Source organism: Eubalaena glacialis, chromosome 17, assembly GCF_028564815.1.
Source record: "Eubalaena glacialis isolate mEubGla1 chromosome 17, mEubGla1.1.hap2.+ XY, whole genome shotgun sequence".
In the NCBI taxonomy this organism is placed as follows: Eukaryota; Metazoa; Chordata; class Mammalia; order Artiodactyla; family Balaenidae; genus Eubalaena; species Eubalaena glacialis.
In genome coordinates, this window is record NC_083732.1 from 76,121,718 (window position 1) to 76,136,232 (window position 14,515).

Consider the following 14,515-nt stretch of genomic DNA (forward strand, 5'->3'; position numbering starts at 1 on the left):
CTCTTCGGTGAAATTGACCTTCATAAATCAAAAATACTCTAATTTCAGAAATTCAATGCTCCGTGGGTTACAAATGACTGACCAGCATGCTGTTTCCACCAGGGCAGATGATGTCTCTTGTAAATCCTGAAACATGAGTAGTTTATTCCTCTCTCCCATGCTCTCTTTTTAATTTCCCCTAACCCAAGATGTGTACAAAAGGACTTTCTCAAAAGTACTGTGAAAGAGAGAGGTTTCAAAAAGCATGAGAGAGTTATACCAAAGAGAAATCTTTCACACTAAAGGTTTAAACTATCTCTGGGCAATAGGCTACCATAATTTCAGCATTATTTGGGTCTGATATGCATTAGTTTAGGCTAGACTGTGATAACAAGTAGCTACAAATTTGGAATGGCTCAACAAAAATCTTTATTGTATCATTATGTAACAGTCCAGGGAGGTGACAAATAAAGTATGTGTTGTGGTGGGGTGTTCTGCTCCACAGTCATTCAGGAATCCAAGCTGGTAGTAGTTCTGCCATCTTGAATATGTAGCTTCCAAAGTCACTCTCGAGGTTGCCATCACAACCAGCCAGAAGAGAAAAAGGAATAAAGAAGAATGCATGGGAGTGGCCCACATCACATCCACATTTTGTTGGCAAAGCTCAATCTCACAGCCACAACTATCTGTAAGAGAAGCTGGGTGATGCCATGTCTGTATATGAAGAAACAAGAGGAAGGTGCACCTTGGAAAACAGTATCTGACACAAGATGTTGACACAATAAAAAATCAAAGCTTTCAATATGAGAACATTGTTCTTCAATATTATTTCCCATTACTTCTCAAAGTGACCCTTATCTCACCCCCTAGACCAGATTTCAGCCTGACTGTCCTCCACAATAGGGTGTTTTTTTCAGTCTTCCTGTGTCCAGCTTTTCCATCTCTCCAGTGTATACTGTGCACAGTGGTCAGAGTCACTTTTCTAATACATAAATGCAATCCTCTTCTACTCTTATTCTTTAATCACTCTCAGTTACTCCCTAGATAAAATGATACAGTCATGGTATGCAGGCTCCTTCTTAATCCAGTCCTTAGGCTATATGATGTAAAGGTTGGGAACACAAATTCTGCAACCAGACTGCCTGGATTTGACTTTTCTGTGCTACTTACTGGTTGCGTTAACCTTGAGCAAGACTGAATGCCTCTCAGAGTTCTTTCCTTATCTCTAAAACGGGGATGATATTAATGTCTGCCTCACTGAGTTATTGTGAATTTTAATTGATTCATATATGTAAAGCACTCAAAGTAACAAACACTTGTCTGAATTATTGTTAATTAATACCTTCCATAATTCTATCCAATGTACACCCCGATTCAGCTATACAGAGCGTCAAGAAGAGGAACATCATCAGCAAGGATAATCATCCCACAAACAGTGCTTCCTACGTGCCAGGAACTGTTCTAAACATTTGACATTGATTTTCTTCTCCAAACTATCCTATTATCCTCATTTAACAAATGAGGAAATTGAGGCACAGAAAGGTTAAGTGACTTTTCCAAGGTCAAATAGCTTGCTGGTGGCAGGGCAGAGTTTCAATCCAGATAGTCTGGCTTCTAGTTATTATACTGTGACTTTGCTCTTTTGTACGTATTGTTTTCTGTATGCCTTCTAGTCTTCATGGCTAATCCAGATTTATCCATCAAGACCTGGTTCAATGTCACCTCTCATTTGAAGCCTTCCCTTATTCCCTCAAATTCAGTTAATCACTCTTGGCTTTACTCTGCTGGCGTATATTGGTTCAGAATTTACTCTGGGATATCAATTTATATATGTCTCTCCCACTAGCCTAGGTTTTTTTTTTTTTTTTTTTTTTAACCATTTATCTTGTAACTTCAGTGCCAAGATGAGTACTTATTTCCCTCAATCCCAATACTTGCTTATGCAAAAATTCCCAACTTTCTCCCTTTTGCATTAGTCTTACTTATTGTATCAGTCAGGTTCCCATCAGGAAACAGACAACAGACTCAAATTGGGATAATTTCAGGAGGGTTTATATTTAGAATCTAATTACAAATATGTGTGTGTTGGGGGGGGCACTTCCCTGGCAGTCCAGTGGTTAAGACTTCGCCTTCCAATGCAGGGGGTGCCGGTTCGATCCCTGGTCGGGGAGATAAGATCCCACATGCCTCACAGCCCAAAAAAAACAAAACATAAAACAGAAGCAATATTGTAACAAATTCAATAAAGACTTTAAAAATGGTCCACATCAAAAAAAAATCTTTAAAAAACAAAACAAACAAAAAAACCCAAATATGTGGGGGGGGGCATAAGGGAATGACAAGAAATAATACAGATATTCAGGCTAGGAATAGTGGAGCTGTTACCATCCTGTGATATTTTTTCCATCAAGAAGTGGAGCTTAATTACCCTCCCTCTTGAGCATGGACTAAACATAGTAGGTCACGTCTAATGAATAGAATAAAGTGGAAGTGACATGTTTGACTTCTGAGTTTAAGTTTTACAAAACATTGTGGCTTAATCTTTGCTTCCTCTCTTGGAACACTTACCCTGAGAAAAGTCAACAGCCATGTCATAAGAACGCTCAAGCAGCCCTATGGAGTGGACCAGGTGAAGAGGAGCTGAGGCTTCCTGCCAACAGCCAGCAAGGAACTGAGAACTCCAGCCAACAGTCTTGTGAATGAACCATCTTAGAAGTGGATCATGCAGCCCTAGATAAGCCTTCAGACGACTACAACACCACTCGACATCTTGACTGGAACCTTATGAGCGACCCTGAGCCAGAAACACCCAATGGGAAAAACGCAGCTTCTTATGTCTAAAATGGGGATAATATGAATATCTACCTCATTGAGTTATTGTGTAGTTAATTGACTTTATATATGTACAGCACCTAGGATAGCAAACACTTGCCTGAACTGTTACTATTCTGTAGCCTTACCTTCCATGATTCTATTAAAGCACGTGCCAGTTCAGCTAAACACGGCATCAAGACCAGCGCCAGCAACATCAAAGATAGCAGTCACTTGTACAGAGCTTCCTATGTGCCAGGAACCGTGAGGCGATAAACCTTTGTTGTTTTAAGCCACTAAAGTTTGGGGTAATTTGTCACACAGCAGTAGATAAGGTAATGAATGGTCATGTCTAATTTGTTTAACCTCTCTGTGCCTAAGTTTCTTGCAGCCTCTGATTCTTCATTTATAAAATAGAGATAATATCCATTTCACCAAATGATTGTGAGAATTACATTAAATTATTACCTTAGACTAAATCACACATTAGAAGGGATATGAAAGTGTTTGACTCAGTGCCCAGTACTTAGAAAGTATTTAGTAGACAATTACATCTTCCTTCTCCCGGAATAAATCACTGCAGGTCTCCTCTTACTACAAGCTTGGGTTTCTAGTAATCAAGATGGTTTCTTTAATGGATTCTTATACTTAATTATCAGCCCCTATATAGGGTCTCTACCTGAGGACCTTGAGAAAAAATGATTGTCTAGACTAATGCTAAGCATGCCTGAACAGCTTCCGAAGGAAGCTCTCTCCAGTTCTCAGGGTCACACCCAGGATTTTTAATGTCCCATTTCTGAGAAACCATTTCAAACTGCAGTAAATGCAGTGAGAAGGTATAAGGGCTTGGTACATTGGTAACAAAGGAAATGCAACAAAAATATGCAAACTCAGGAAAAATGTAAATTTTAAACAATAAGGGATTTCGCCTTGTCATGAAATGCTTAGGGAGTACACTAGGGCATCAACTTACCAAGAGGATGTGTCGAAGCAAATGCATAACTCCAAGCACTGTGTGGGCTTCTGTGGACCAGGTTTTTATAATTGTGAGATTCGATGCTGTTGGGCCTTTAATTATCTGCACTTAAGAACTTAAATAATAAACATTGCAAGGACTCAGCGAGTTCAGAATTATCCTCGTAACAGTGACTCTCTTGGGGTTTTGCTGATTTCTCCTTACTTGAAGGGTGTGAATGGAGTAGACAAGTGGGGAAAATGAAAAGCAAAAAAAGGCAGTGTATCTCCTCTTTCTTTCCTGGAGGAAAATTCATCTGGAGGAAGTACCTTTAATGTTTACAAGGAAGCCAAAGTGTTCTGTCTTCATTGCTTTCTTTGCCAGTGTCTTCTCCCAAGCTCGTGTCAGCAGTATGCTTCCAAGGGAAAGCCTCAACAGTGGTAATAGTAATAGGAAAAATGTATTTAGCACATACGTGTCAGTACTGTTCTCAGACAGACACACATACACAAGCATTAATTAGTTAATAAATTAATAAAAATATAAACATAACATGTTAATCCATTATCTACATTTTACGAATGAAGATACTGAGGCACAGGGAAGTTAGTCACTTGACCAAAGTCATATAGCAAGTAGGTGGTACCTGCAGGATTCTAAGCCAGACACTCTGATTCTAGGGCCAGCCTCGTCAGTGTTATCCAAAAGAATATCAATAATAATGAATTACCAAAAAGAAATTAAAACTCCCTAAACATTTCACACTCTTTAGACAATGTTTTTACATACATATTGTCTCATTCTGAGATGGGTCCTAATCATTCCCATTTCACAGCTGGAGAGACTGAGACCGGAAGCTTAAGAGTCTTGACCAATATCAGTCAGTGAGTGTGTGTCAGAACCAAGAACTCCATACTTAACAGTGCAAGCCTCACCACTTAACAGCTTGTGTTATTGAGGGAGTTGCTTCACCCCTCAAAACCTCTTTAAACCAATTTCCTAATCTATAAAGTGGGAATAATAATAGTTTCTGCCCAGTGGGTTTGTTGGTGTATCAAATGAGGCTATATGTGTAAAACAGTTTACACAGTTCATAGCATATAGCAAGTCTGTGATAAATATTTGTTATCATCATTAGTAAAATCATCTCCATTATTACTGGAGTTGATTTTCTTTTTCACATTATTGGAAAGAAATATGGATAATTCCTCAGCTGGGTTTTATTATTCTTAAATGTATACTCCTTACTCTTAAAACTACCTACTTAAAAGAAATTCTTCAATGTTAGAATTTAAGCAAAGAAAAACTCTGCTCTACTACAGAGCTTCCTGCTCTACAGGAAGCTGGTGAAGTAGAAAGGTGAAATTTCACTCCATAAGCACTTTTCTTTTCTCTTGGAGGTGGACACTAAATGATTTGTGTGTGTGCATTTGTCTATGCAGCTCTCAAAATTAAAATTCTTTAGAGGGAAGCATTGAAAACCAATCATTCAAAAAGCTTAAAAAATGACATCTTGAAGAGGTCCTCGGTGCTAATTCATCAAAGTTAGCAATGATTCAACTGTGATTCTTTTTTCAGATTCATTTCTCCCACAATATTAAATACCATGTAGCTTTGCAGCATTGTATCCCAATGAATGGAGATACCAAGGGCAAAGTGGAATGGGCAAGTGGGATGACCCCACTCTAGCAGCTCTCTTAAAAAAGATAAACAAAAAAAAGCTCTTTGGAAAGAATCACTTAAATTTGACAATTTCTGCACTTAATAGTATATTGATAGGGTCACCTATTTTAAACAATTGAAGATTTGCCTGAAGTTTACAATTAGCCTTTGTATATCACCTTGAAAAATCTTTTCACCAGCATTACCTCATCCAGGCTTTACACTAATCCTGCAAAGTGAGCAGTATTATGTTCGCATTTTACAGAAGGGAGAACTGAGTCATGGAGAGGTTATCTAACCAAGGTCAACAAGTCAGTAAGACTAAGAACCAGGAATGATACCGTCTTCCTTCTCCGTATCTCCCGTTTTTCACACTGTGAGGAGTACCTAAAGAATGATTAAAATCGATAACATCTCAATAATAATAAATAAATATCCTCATATGAAGTTCAAGTTTTAAAAGTTAGGGTCATCTATTTATGAAATAAATTGAATGCCAGACATTTAGCAATACTTGCTGAGCACATCCTAGAAACAAACATTAGTCCAGGGGTAAATATGAAATATAAGACCCAGTGTCTGCTCACAGAGATGAAACATACAATTTAATTAAGAAGAGAAATACAAGCCTGTTAACACATAAAATAATAGTGTGTGAAAATTGGTCATTATTTTAGATCAACCTTTCCTAAGCTGTAAGTTGTCTTTCTTCCTGGTTCTTCCAGGTGTTAATAATTGTTCTGCCTTTAAAAACTTGGGAACAGGGTGTCGGGGGGGGTGTGCTTCATGGTGGGAAGATATTCTATGGCGATACAGGCATCCTTCTCTTAGAGACTGACAGTGCACAAGCTGCCCATCCCAAGTTCCTAAAGTTCCACAAAAATAATGAAAACCTCTTTAGCTTTGTTGAGCCAGCATCTCTAAACATTTCATCATGAAACAAGTTTACTCACAAAATCTTGTTGAGGAATGAATGTCCTCGAAAAGAGTGATCCTCAAACTTGAGAATACATAAAAATCACTTGGAAAAGTTGTTAAAATACATTCCTTGGCTCCTCCCCAGAAATTCTGATTCAAGAGGACTTGGGTACAGTCTGAGAACTTTCATTTTTTTTACAAGCTCCTAGCCAATCCAATTTGCAGATTTGAGAACTACGTTTGAGTAGTATCTCTACAAAACAGTTTCTAAGATGTTCCTCTAGAATGCTAGACCCTTGATATGGACTGAATTGTATCCGCCCCACCACCAGTGAAATTCAGATATTGAAGTTTTAACTCCCAATGTAATTATACCTGGAGATAGAGCTTTTAGGAGGTAATTAAGGTTAAATGAAGTCATAAGCGTGGGGTCCTAATCTGAGAGGATTGGTGGATTTGTAAGAAGAGGAAGAGAGATAGATCTCCACCCCCCCCCATAGAGATGTTCAGAACAGCATTATTTTTAATGGCATTCTTGTGCATATCTCATTATTCACATGTGCTGGAGTTTCTCTAATGTATTCTGGAGTATATTGCTGGGTCAAAGGCTATGCAAATCTTCAATTTCCACAGTTGTTATACTAAGGTGTATATATATATATGATCAATGAGAGAGTTTCTGTTGCCCTTCATTTTCCAGATTCACACTTACAAGGAGCGCAGATGGCCTGTGGGTCAGATTGACTGATCAGAAGATCATTGCCAAGCCAATGTGAAAGATACCGATGGTCTGAGGAACATAGACACAATAGAGACAAGGTAAGAGAGGAAAGAAGTGAACATATTTACAAACCAAACCCACAGGACTTGGTAATGGATTGTGGAGACACACAGAAGGGGAAGGAACCAAGAATGACTCTTCAATTTCTAGCTTGAATGCAGGGAGGGAACTTATGTATAGTTTAGCTGATGATAAATTCCCTTAGAACATGTTGCCTTTGAAGGACAGGGAGGAAACCAGAAAGCACTATCCATCAGGCACTTGGATAATCAGGTCTGGGGACTGAGAATAGATCAAGACAGAAAACACAATTTGCGGTGTTGTCAAAACAGGTGAAATTAGAAGAACTGGATTGGGGAAAGTATGTGGAGTCAGAAGAGAAGTGAGCTGAGAAAATATCCTGGGAAACATTAATATTCAAAGGGAGGGACTTCCCTGGTGGCACAGTGGTTAAGAATCCGCCTGCCAACGCAGGGGACATGGGTTCGAGTCCTGCTCCTGGAAGATCCCACATGCCGCAGAGCAACTAAGCCCGTGCGCCACAACTACTGAGCCTGTGTTCTAGAGCCCGCGAGCCACAACTACTGAGCCCGTGGGCCACAACTACTGAAGCCCACGCACCTAGAGCCCATGCTCCTCAACAAGAGTAGCCACCACAATGAGAAGCCTGCACACCTCAATGAAGAGTAACCCCTGCTCGCTGCAACTAGAGAAAGCCTGTGCTCAGCAACAAAGACCAACGCAGCCATAAATAAATAAATAGATAGATAGATAGATAGATTAATTAATTAATTAATTAATTAAATTTAAAGGGGTATAGAAGGGAGAGAAGACTATTGAAGAGACAGTGACTAAAGGAGCAGCCGGAGGAATCGAGAGTATTAAAGAGTAAGTGGTCAACTACATTAAATGCAGGGAGGAAAACAAGAAAGTGAAATATGATAATTAAACATTAGTGTCACAATGAGACCATTGAACCCATGTTAAATATGGTTTCAGTGGAAAAGGCGTAGGTGGAAATGACTGCAGTGGCTTATGGAATAAAAAGGAAGAAGAACAAATGCAGATAGCTAGTTTTCACTAGTTGGGTTCTCTGCAAGTAGACACTGAGATGTAGTTTGGGTGCAAGATGTTTATTGAAAACCAACACGTGTGAAAGGAAGGAGAATGATCCCAGGAAATTTGGCTTCAGAGACCATGAGTTTAACCACTATATCATATTACCTCTCTATTAAAAAAAAAAATCCATCTCATGCCACCAGAATCATATTGATCAAATCTTTTCTGTCCCACTATGGTCACTATTTTCATCCTTCTAGCCTTGCTAGGGAAACTGAAGTGAAAGGTTAGGAGAGCAAAGAATGTAAAAGAAAATTTTATATTTCTCCCTTTGATTTTTTCCCCCATTGTTGCAAGAATGAACACTTAGAAAACATGAGATAAACTTGTGTCTGCAAACGAAACCCCATGATTATGAACTGTGAATCCCAGTAATAGAATGACTGATGGTATTGACACATGACCTCTACTGCTAGGGACTGGGAAGGGAGGTGACTTTAGTTCACTGAGCCTAATCACAAGCAAAATAGAAATGATCATAGCTTCTCTTCTTTATCATGGGGTTGCTCTGAAGCATCAGTGAGAGCTCACTGTTGGGTTCGGCTCCTAGCATACAACAGGACTCAGGCCTGGTAGATATGAGTGCCCCTGCCCATCAGTGTGCTGGAGGAGGAGCAAGGCTAGCCTGCAGTTCCCCAGATGCTCACTGGGAAGAGATGGAATGAAGCTGGGAAGGTTGGGGATCTGGCAAAGATGTTTCCTGTCTGCAAAAGACTTCAGTTAACTTTCAGTCAACTTTTTCTTAGGAGCTAAGAAGTGGAAGTTGAAATTGACTATCAAGGAACACACCAGTTGTTAACTAGGCCCCCAGGAGGAAGTCAACAAGCTCCACCACATCTAACAACACCTACTGCTGACAGCCCTTACCTAAAGTCAGGCAGCTCTTCACATAGGTCTCCTGCCTTCCAATTGGGGGATGAAGAAAGTGCACCAAGAGGAAATTATTTCACTTCCTTCCCAGAGACAAGGAGGAGGTGAAGGAATCAGCATGAATTGAACATCTACTACACGCTGGCTGCATTACATACGTTGTGCAGTGTTATTATCCCCACCAGACAGATGAGGACACTGAGGCTCAGCTACTTGTTTAAGGCACACATCTAGTTATCAGGGAGCCAGGGTTTAAAGTCATGTAGCCAGGTACCCAAGTTCCCATTCTTTCTATAGCTACCTCAGATGTTTCTCCAAATAATTTAGGTTTAAAAGCATGGGTCCCACGTGAAAAGAGGCTGGCTTTTGGAACATATCCCCTTAGAAGGATTTCCATCATCACTCCACCTTCTTCCTCTGTGCAATCAGCACTTATTGTTGGGCCCTTCTAGAGGAGTTTTCAATCTAGGAGGAGAGATGGACACATGAGGAAATAACTTTAATGTAACATGGTAAATGCAAAACTAGAGGAATGCATTAGCAACTATGAAGGGCAGAGGATTGGGAATCCCTAACTAAACATGGAGGTTCATGAAAGCCTCTTGAGGAGAAACCCCTGAATCCTAAAGTGTAAGTAAGATTGGACAGAAAAGAAAAGGGGGGAAGGGGATTCCAGAAAGAAGTAACACGAACAAAGGCAAAGAGGCATGAAACAGCCTGAACTCTTTGGGCAAATTACTAGCAATCTGTCAGTACTGGAGAATAATATATGAGGTCGAGAGAGGGGAGAAATAAATCTAAACAGATAAGGGTCCTTTATAAGCTAAACTCTAGGTGCTACTGTAAATATACAGATAAGAACACTTACATGGAATGTTTTAAGACCTTGGTGGAATAGTTTACGAACTTTGGTAGACATTTCATGAAACACTCCTATCTGTGGAGGCAGAATCCCACATCATGTCAAACTTAATACAGTGTACTTACATCACACATTGACACATTAATTCAAAAGATATTTATTGAGCACCTACTATGTACCAGGTACTCTCCTAGTCATCTAGTATCCCAGTACTAAAAAAAATCACAAAAAAGAACACTGTCCTGCTTGGAATGACCTTCTAGCGTGAGCAGACAATAAAGAAAATAAGTGAATTGTATGTTATCTCAGGAGATGTTGCATACTATGCAGAAAGATGTATCAGGGAAGGGAGGAAGAAGTATGAAGAGAGAGGTTACAACATTAATAGAATGTTCATGAAGATCCCAGTTGGAAGGTCATGTTTGAGAAAACATCTGAAGGAGATAAGGGACTTGGCCAAGCGGAACTGGGGGAAGAACATTCCAGGAAAGGGGACCAGCCAGCGCGAAAGCCCTGAGGGGGACGTGTGCTTGGCATATTTGAAGAGTGGCAAGGAGACCAGTATGGCTAAAGCAGACTGATCAACAGAAAATGTGGTAGGAAATGAGGTCAGAGAAACAGGAAACAAGGGCTTTTTAGGTCATTGGGGATTTGGGTTTTCCCTAAGGGGAAGAGAAGTTCCTGGAGTGCTTTGAGCAGAGGATAATGTGATCTGACTCAGGTTTTAACTGGATCGTTTCTGGGCAAGAGTGGGAGCAAGGAGGCCAGTGAGGAGACGGTTGCAGTAATCCTGACAGGAGGCGCGGAGGCTTAGACCAGGGAAGGAGCAGCAAAGGTGGTGAAAAGTGACTGGTCTCTGGGGCTAAGAAAGGGTGGGTAGGAGAGAATAGTGTCAAGGATGATCCAAGATTTTGACCTGAGGACATGAAAAGAAGACAGTGGAGTTCTGCTTGCAGCTTTGTTTTACTTTAAAAATATTTGAAATAATTATACTTTTGAGTTTTATTAATAAATTTTCCTATATATTCTTGTGATTTAAACTCACTGCATTTTAATATAAACCATTAAAAGTTGAGTTAAGTTGACCTTGTAGACAATATATTGTAGGCAATTCATTAACATCTATTAATTTTTGATTCTTCAATTTTCTTTTCCAATTTCAGAACAATATATTTGTTTTTTGGCTCTCAGGCAGCCCACTGAAAAGCTCCTCGTCCTAATCACTCTTCCTATAGTGGGTGATAAATAAAACATCTCTGCGTGCCTTCTTGAAGTTTGTAGTCAAAGGCAGAAAAAATTAATAAAAGCAAATACATGTATTTTTAATTCCCATGGTTTGGGTCCTAAAGCTCATATAAATTATTTCATTTAATTCTCACAACAAACCCATGAGGTAGGTACTATTAGTGCCTCCATTTTAAGGATGAGGAGGCTGGAGCACAGAAGGTTTGAGTGACTGGTCTAAGATCTCACAGGTGTGTGTTGGCTAAGCTGGGATTTGAAACCAGAAAACTATGTTCCTGGCATCATTGGGTTCTCTTAACCAGGTCTTGTGGCTTACAGTCAGGAGTGATATAACCCCAAGAAGCATTTGTAAATGAAGAGGGGGGCTTTTGACTCATTCCAGTGATGGAGGAGCACCACTGTCATGAGGGAGGGGCAGGGAGGGGAAACATCTTTTATCCAGTGGAACCATCACACCATGAGGAAATGTCCTTCCCAAAAGGTCAGTAGCTCTCCTCCCCTTAAGAAATGCTAAACACTGCCAGGGTCCCGTGATCCAGGGACAACCTTCCCCGGGAGAACTCACGACGCGCCTCAGGCTGGTGCGACGTCATGCAGGTCTCTGCCGCCGCAGGCTTGCCCCGCATCCGTACCCCTCCCTCCCCTCCGCCTGAGTGAGCCAGAGCCCCCGAATCAGCTGCTCCTTTAACCCCGTCCTGTCTGGGCGAAGAACAGACGCCCTCAGGCGACCTACACGCAGAGGCAGGGCCAAATCCAAAGCTGAATCCCAGGAGCTGTGCGAACAAAGAAGAGAAAGGGAAATCTCTCCCAGCAGCCTCAGGAGCAGTGGATTAAATCTCCACAGTCAACTTGATGTACCCTGCATCTGTGGAATACCTGAATAGACACGAATCATCCCAAAATTGAGGAGGTGGACTTTGGGAGCAACAATATATACATTTTTTTCCCTTTTTCTCTTTTTGTGAGTGTGTATGTGTATGCTTCTGTGTGTGATTTTGTCTGTATAGCTTTGCTTTTACCATTTGTCCTAGGGTTCTGTCCGTTTTTTTTGTTTGTTTTTTTTGTTGTTGTTTTTTTAGTAGAGTTTTCAGTGCTTGTTATCATTGGTGGATTTGTTTTTTGGTTTGGCTGTTCCTTCTTTCTTTCTTCCGTTTTTTAAATTATTTAAAAAAAATTTTTTTTAATAATTATTCTTTGGTTTTTATTTTAATAACTATTTTATGTTATGTTATGTTATGTTATGTTATTTATCTTTTTCTTTCTTTCTTTTTTTCTCCCTTTTATTATGAGCCATGTGGATGACAGGCTCTTGGTGCTCCAGCCAGGCGTCAGGGCTCTGCCTCTGAGGTGGGAGAGCCAACTTCAGGACACTGGTGCACCAGAGACCTCCCAGCTCCACGTAATATCAAATGGCAAAAATCTCCCAGAGATCTCCATCTCAACGCCAAGACCCAGCTCCACTCAATGACAAGCAAGCTACAGTGCAGGACACCCTATGCCAAACAACTAGCAAGACAGGAACACAACCCCATCCATTAGCACAGACGCTGCCTAAAATCATAATAAGGCCACAGACACCCCAAAACACATCACCAGACGTGGACCTGCCCACCAGAAAGACAAGATCCAGCCTCATCCACCAAAACAAGGACGCTAGCCCCCTCCACCAGGAAGCCTACACAACCCACTGAACCAACCTTAGCCGCTGGGGGCAGACACGAAAAACAACGGGAACTACGAACCTGCAGCCTGCGAAGAGGAGACCCCCAAACGCAGTAAGTTAAGCAAAATGAGAAGACAAAGAAACACACAGCAGATGAAGGAGCAAGGTAAAAACCCACCAGACCTAACAAATGAAGAGGAAATAGGCAGTCTACCTGAAAAAGAATTCAGAATAATGATAGTAAAGATGATCCAAAATCTTGGAAATAGAATGGAGAAACTAGAAGAAACGTTTAACAAGGACCTAGAAGAACTAAAGAGCAAACAAACAATGACGAACAACACAATAAATGAAAATAAAAATTCTCTACAAGGGATCAATAGCAGAATACCTGAGGCAGGAGAACGGATAACTGACCCGGAAGATAAAACAGTGGAAATAACTACTTCAGAGCAGAATAAACAAAAAAGAATGAAAAGAATTGAGGACAGTTTCAGAGACCTCTGGGACAATATTAAACGTGCCAACATTCGAATTATAGGGGTCCCAGAAGAAGAAGAGAAAAAGAAAGGGACTGAGAAAATATTTGAAGAGGTTATAGTTGAAAACTTTCCTAATATGGGAAAGGAAATAGTTAGTCAAGTCCAGGAAGCACAGAGAGTCCCATACAGGATAAATCCAAGGAGAAACACACCAAGACACATATTAATCAAACTATCAAAAATTAAATACAAAGAAAAAATATTAAAAGCAGCAAGGGAAAAACAACAAATAACATACAAGGGAATCCCCATAAGGTTCTGCTGATCTTTCAGCAGAAACTCTGCAAGCCAGAAGGGAGTGGCAGGACATATTTAAAGTGATGAAAGGGAAGAACCTACAACCAAGATGACTCTACCCAGCAAGGATCTCATTCAGGTTTGATGGAGAAAGTAAAACTTTTACAGACAAGCAAAAGCGAAGAGAATTCAGCACCAACAAACCAGCTTTACAACAAATGCTAAAGGAACTTCTCTAGGCAGGAAACACAAGAGGAGGAAAAGACCTACAATACAAACCCAAAACAATTAAGAAAATGGTAATAGGAACATACATATCAATAATTACTTAGATGTAAATGGATTAAATGCTCCAACCAAAAGACATAGACTGGCTGAATGGATACAAAAACAAGACCGTATCTATGCGGTCTACAAGAGACCCACTTCAGACCTAGAGACACATACAGACTGAAAGTGAGGGGATAGAAAAAGATATTCCATTCAAATGGAAATCAAAAAGAAAGCTGGGGTAGCAATTCTCATATCAGACAAAATAGACTTTAAAACAAAGACTATTACAAGTGACAAAGAAGGACACTACATAATGATCAAGGGATCAATCCAAGAAGAAGATAAAACAATTGTAAATATTTATGCACCCAACATAGGAGCACCTCAATACATAAGGCAAATACTAACAGCCATAAAAGGGGAAATCGACAGTAACACAGTCATAGTGGGGGACTTTAACACCCCACTTTCACCAATGGACAGATCATCTGAAAGGAAAATAAATAAGGAAACACAAGCTTTAAATGATACATTAAACAAGATGAACTTAATTGATATTTATAAGACATTCCATCCAAAACCAACAGAATACACTTTC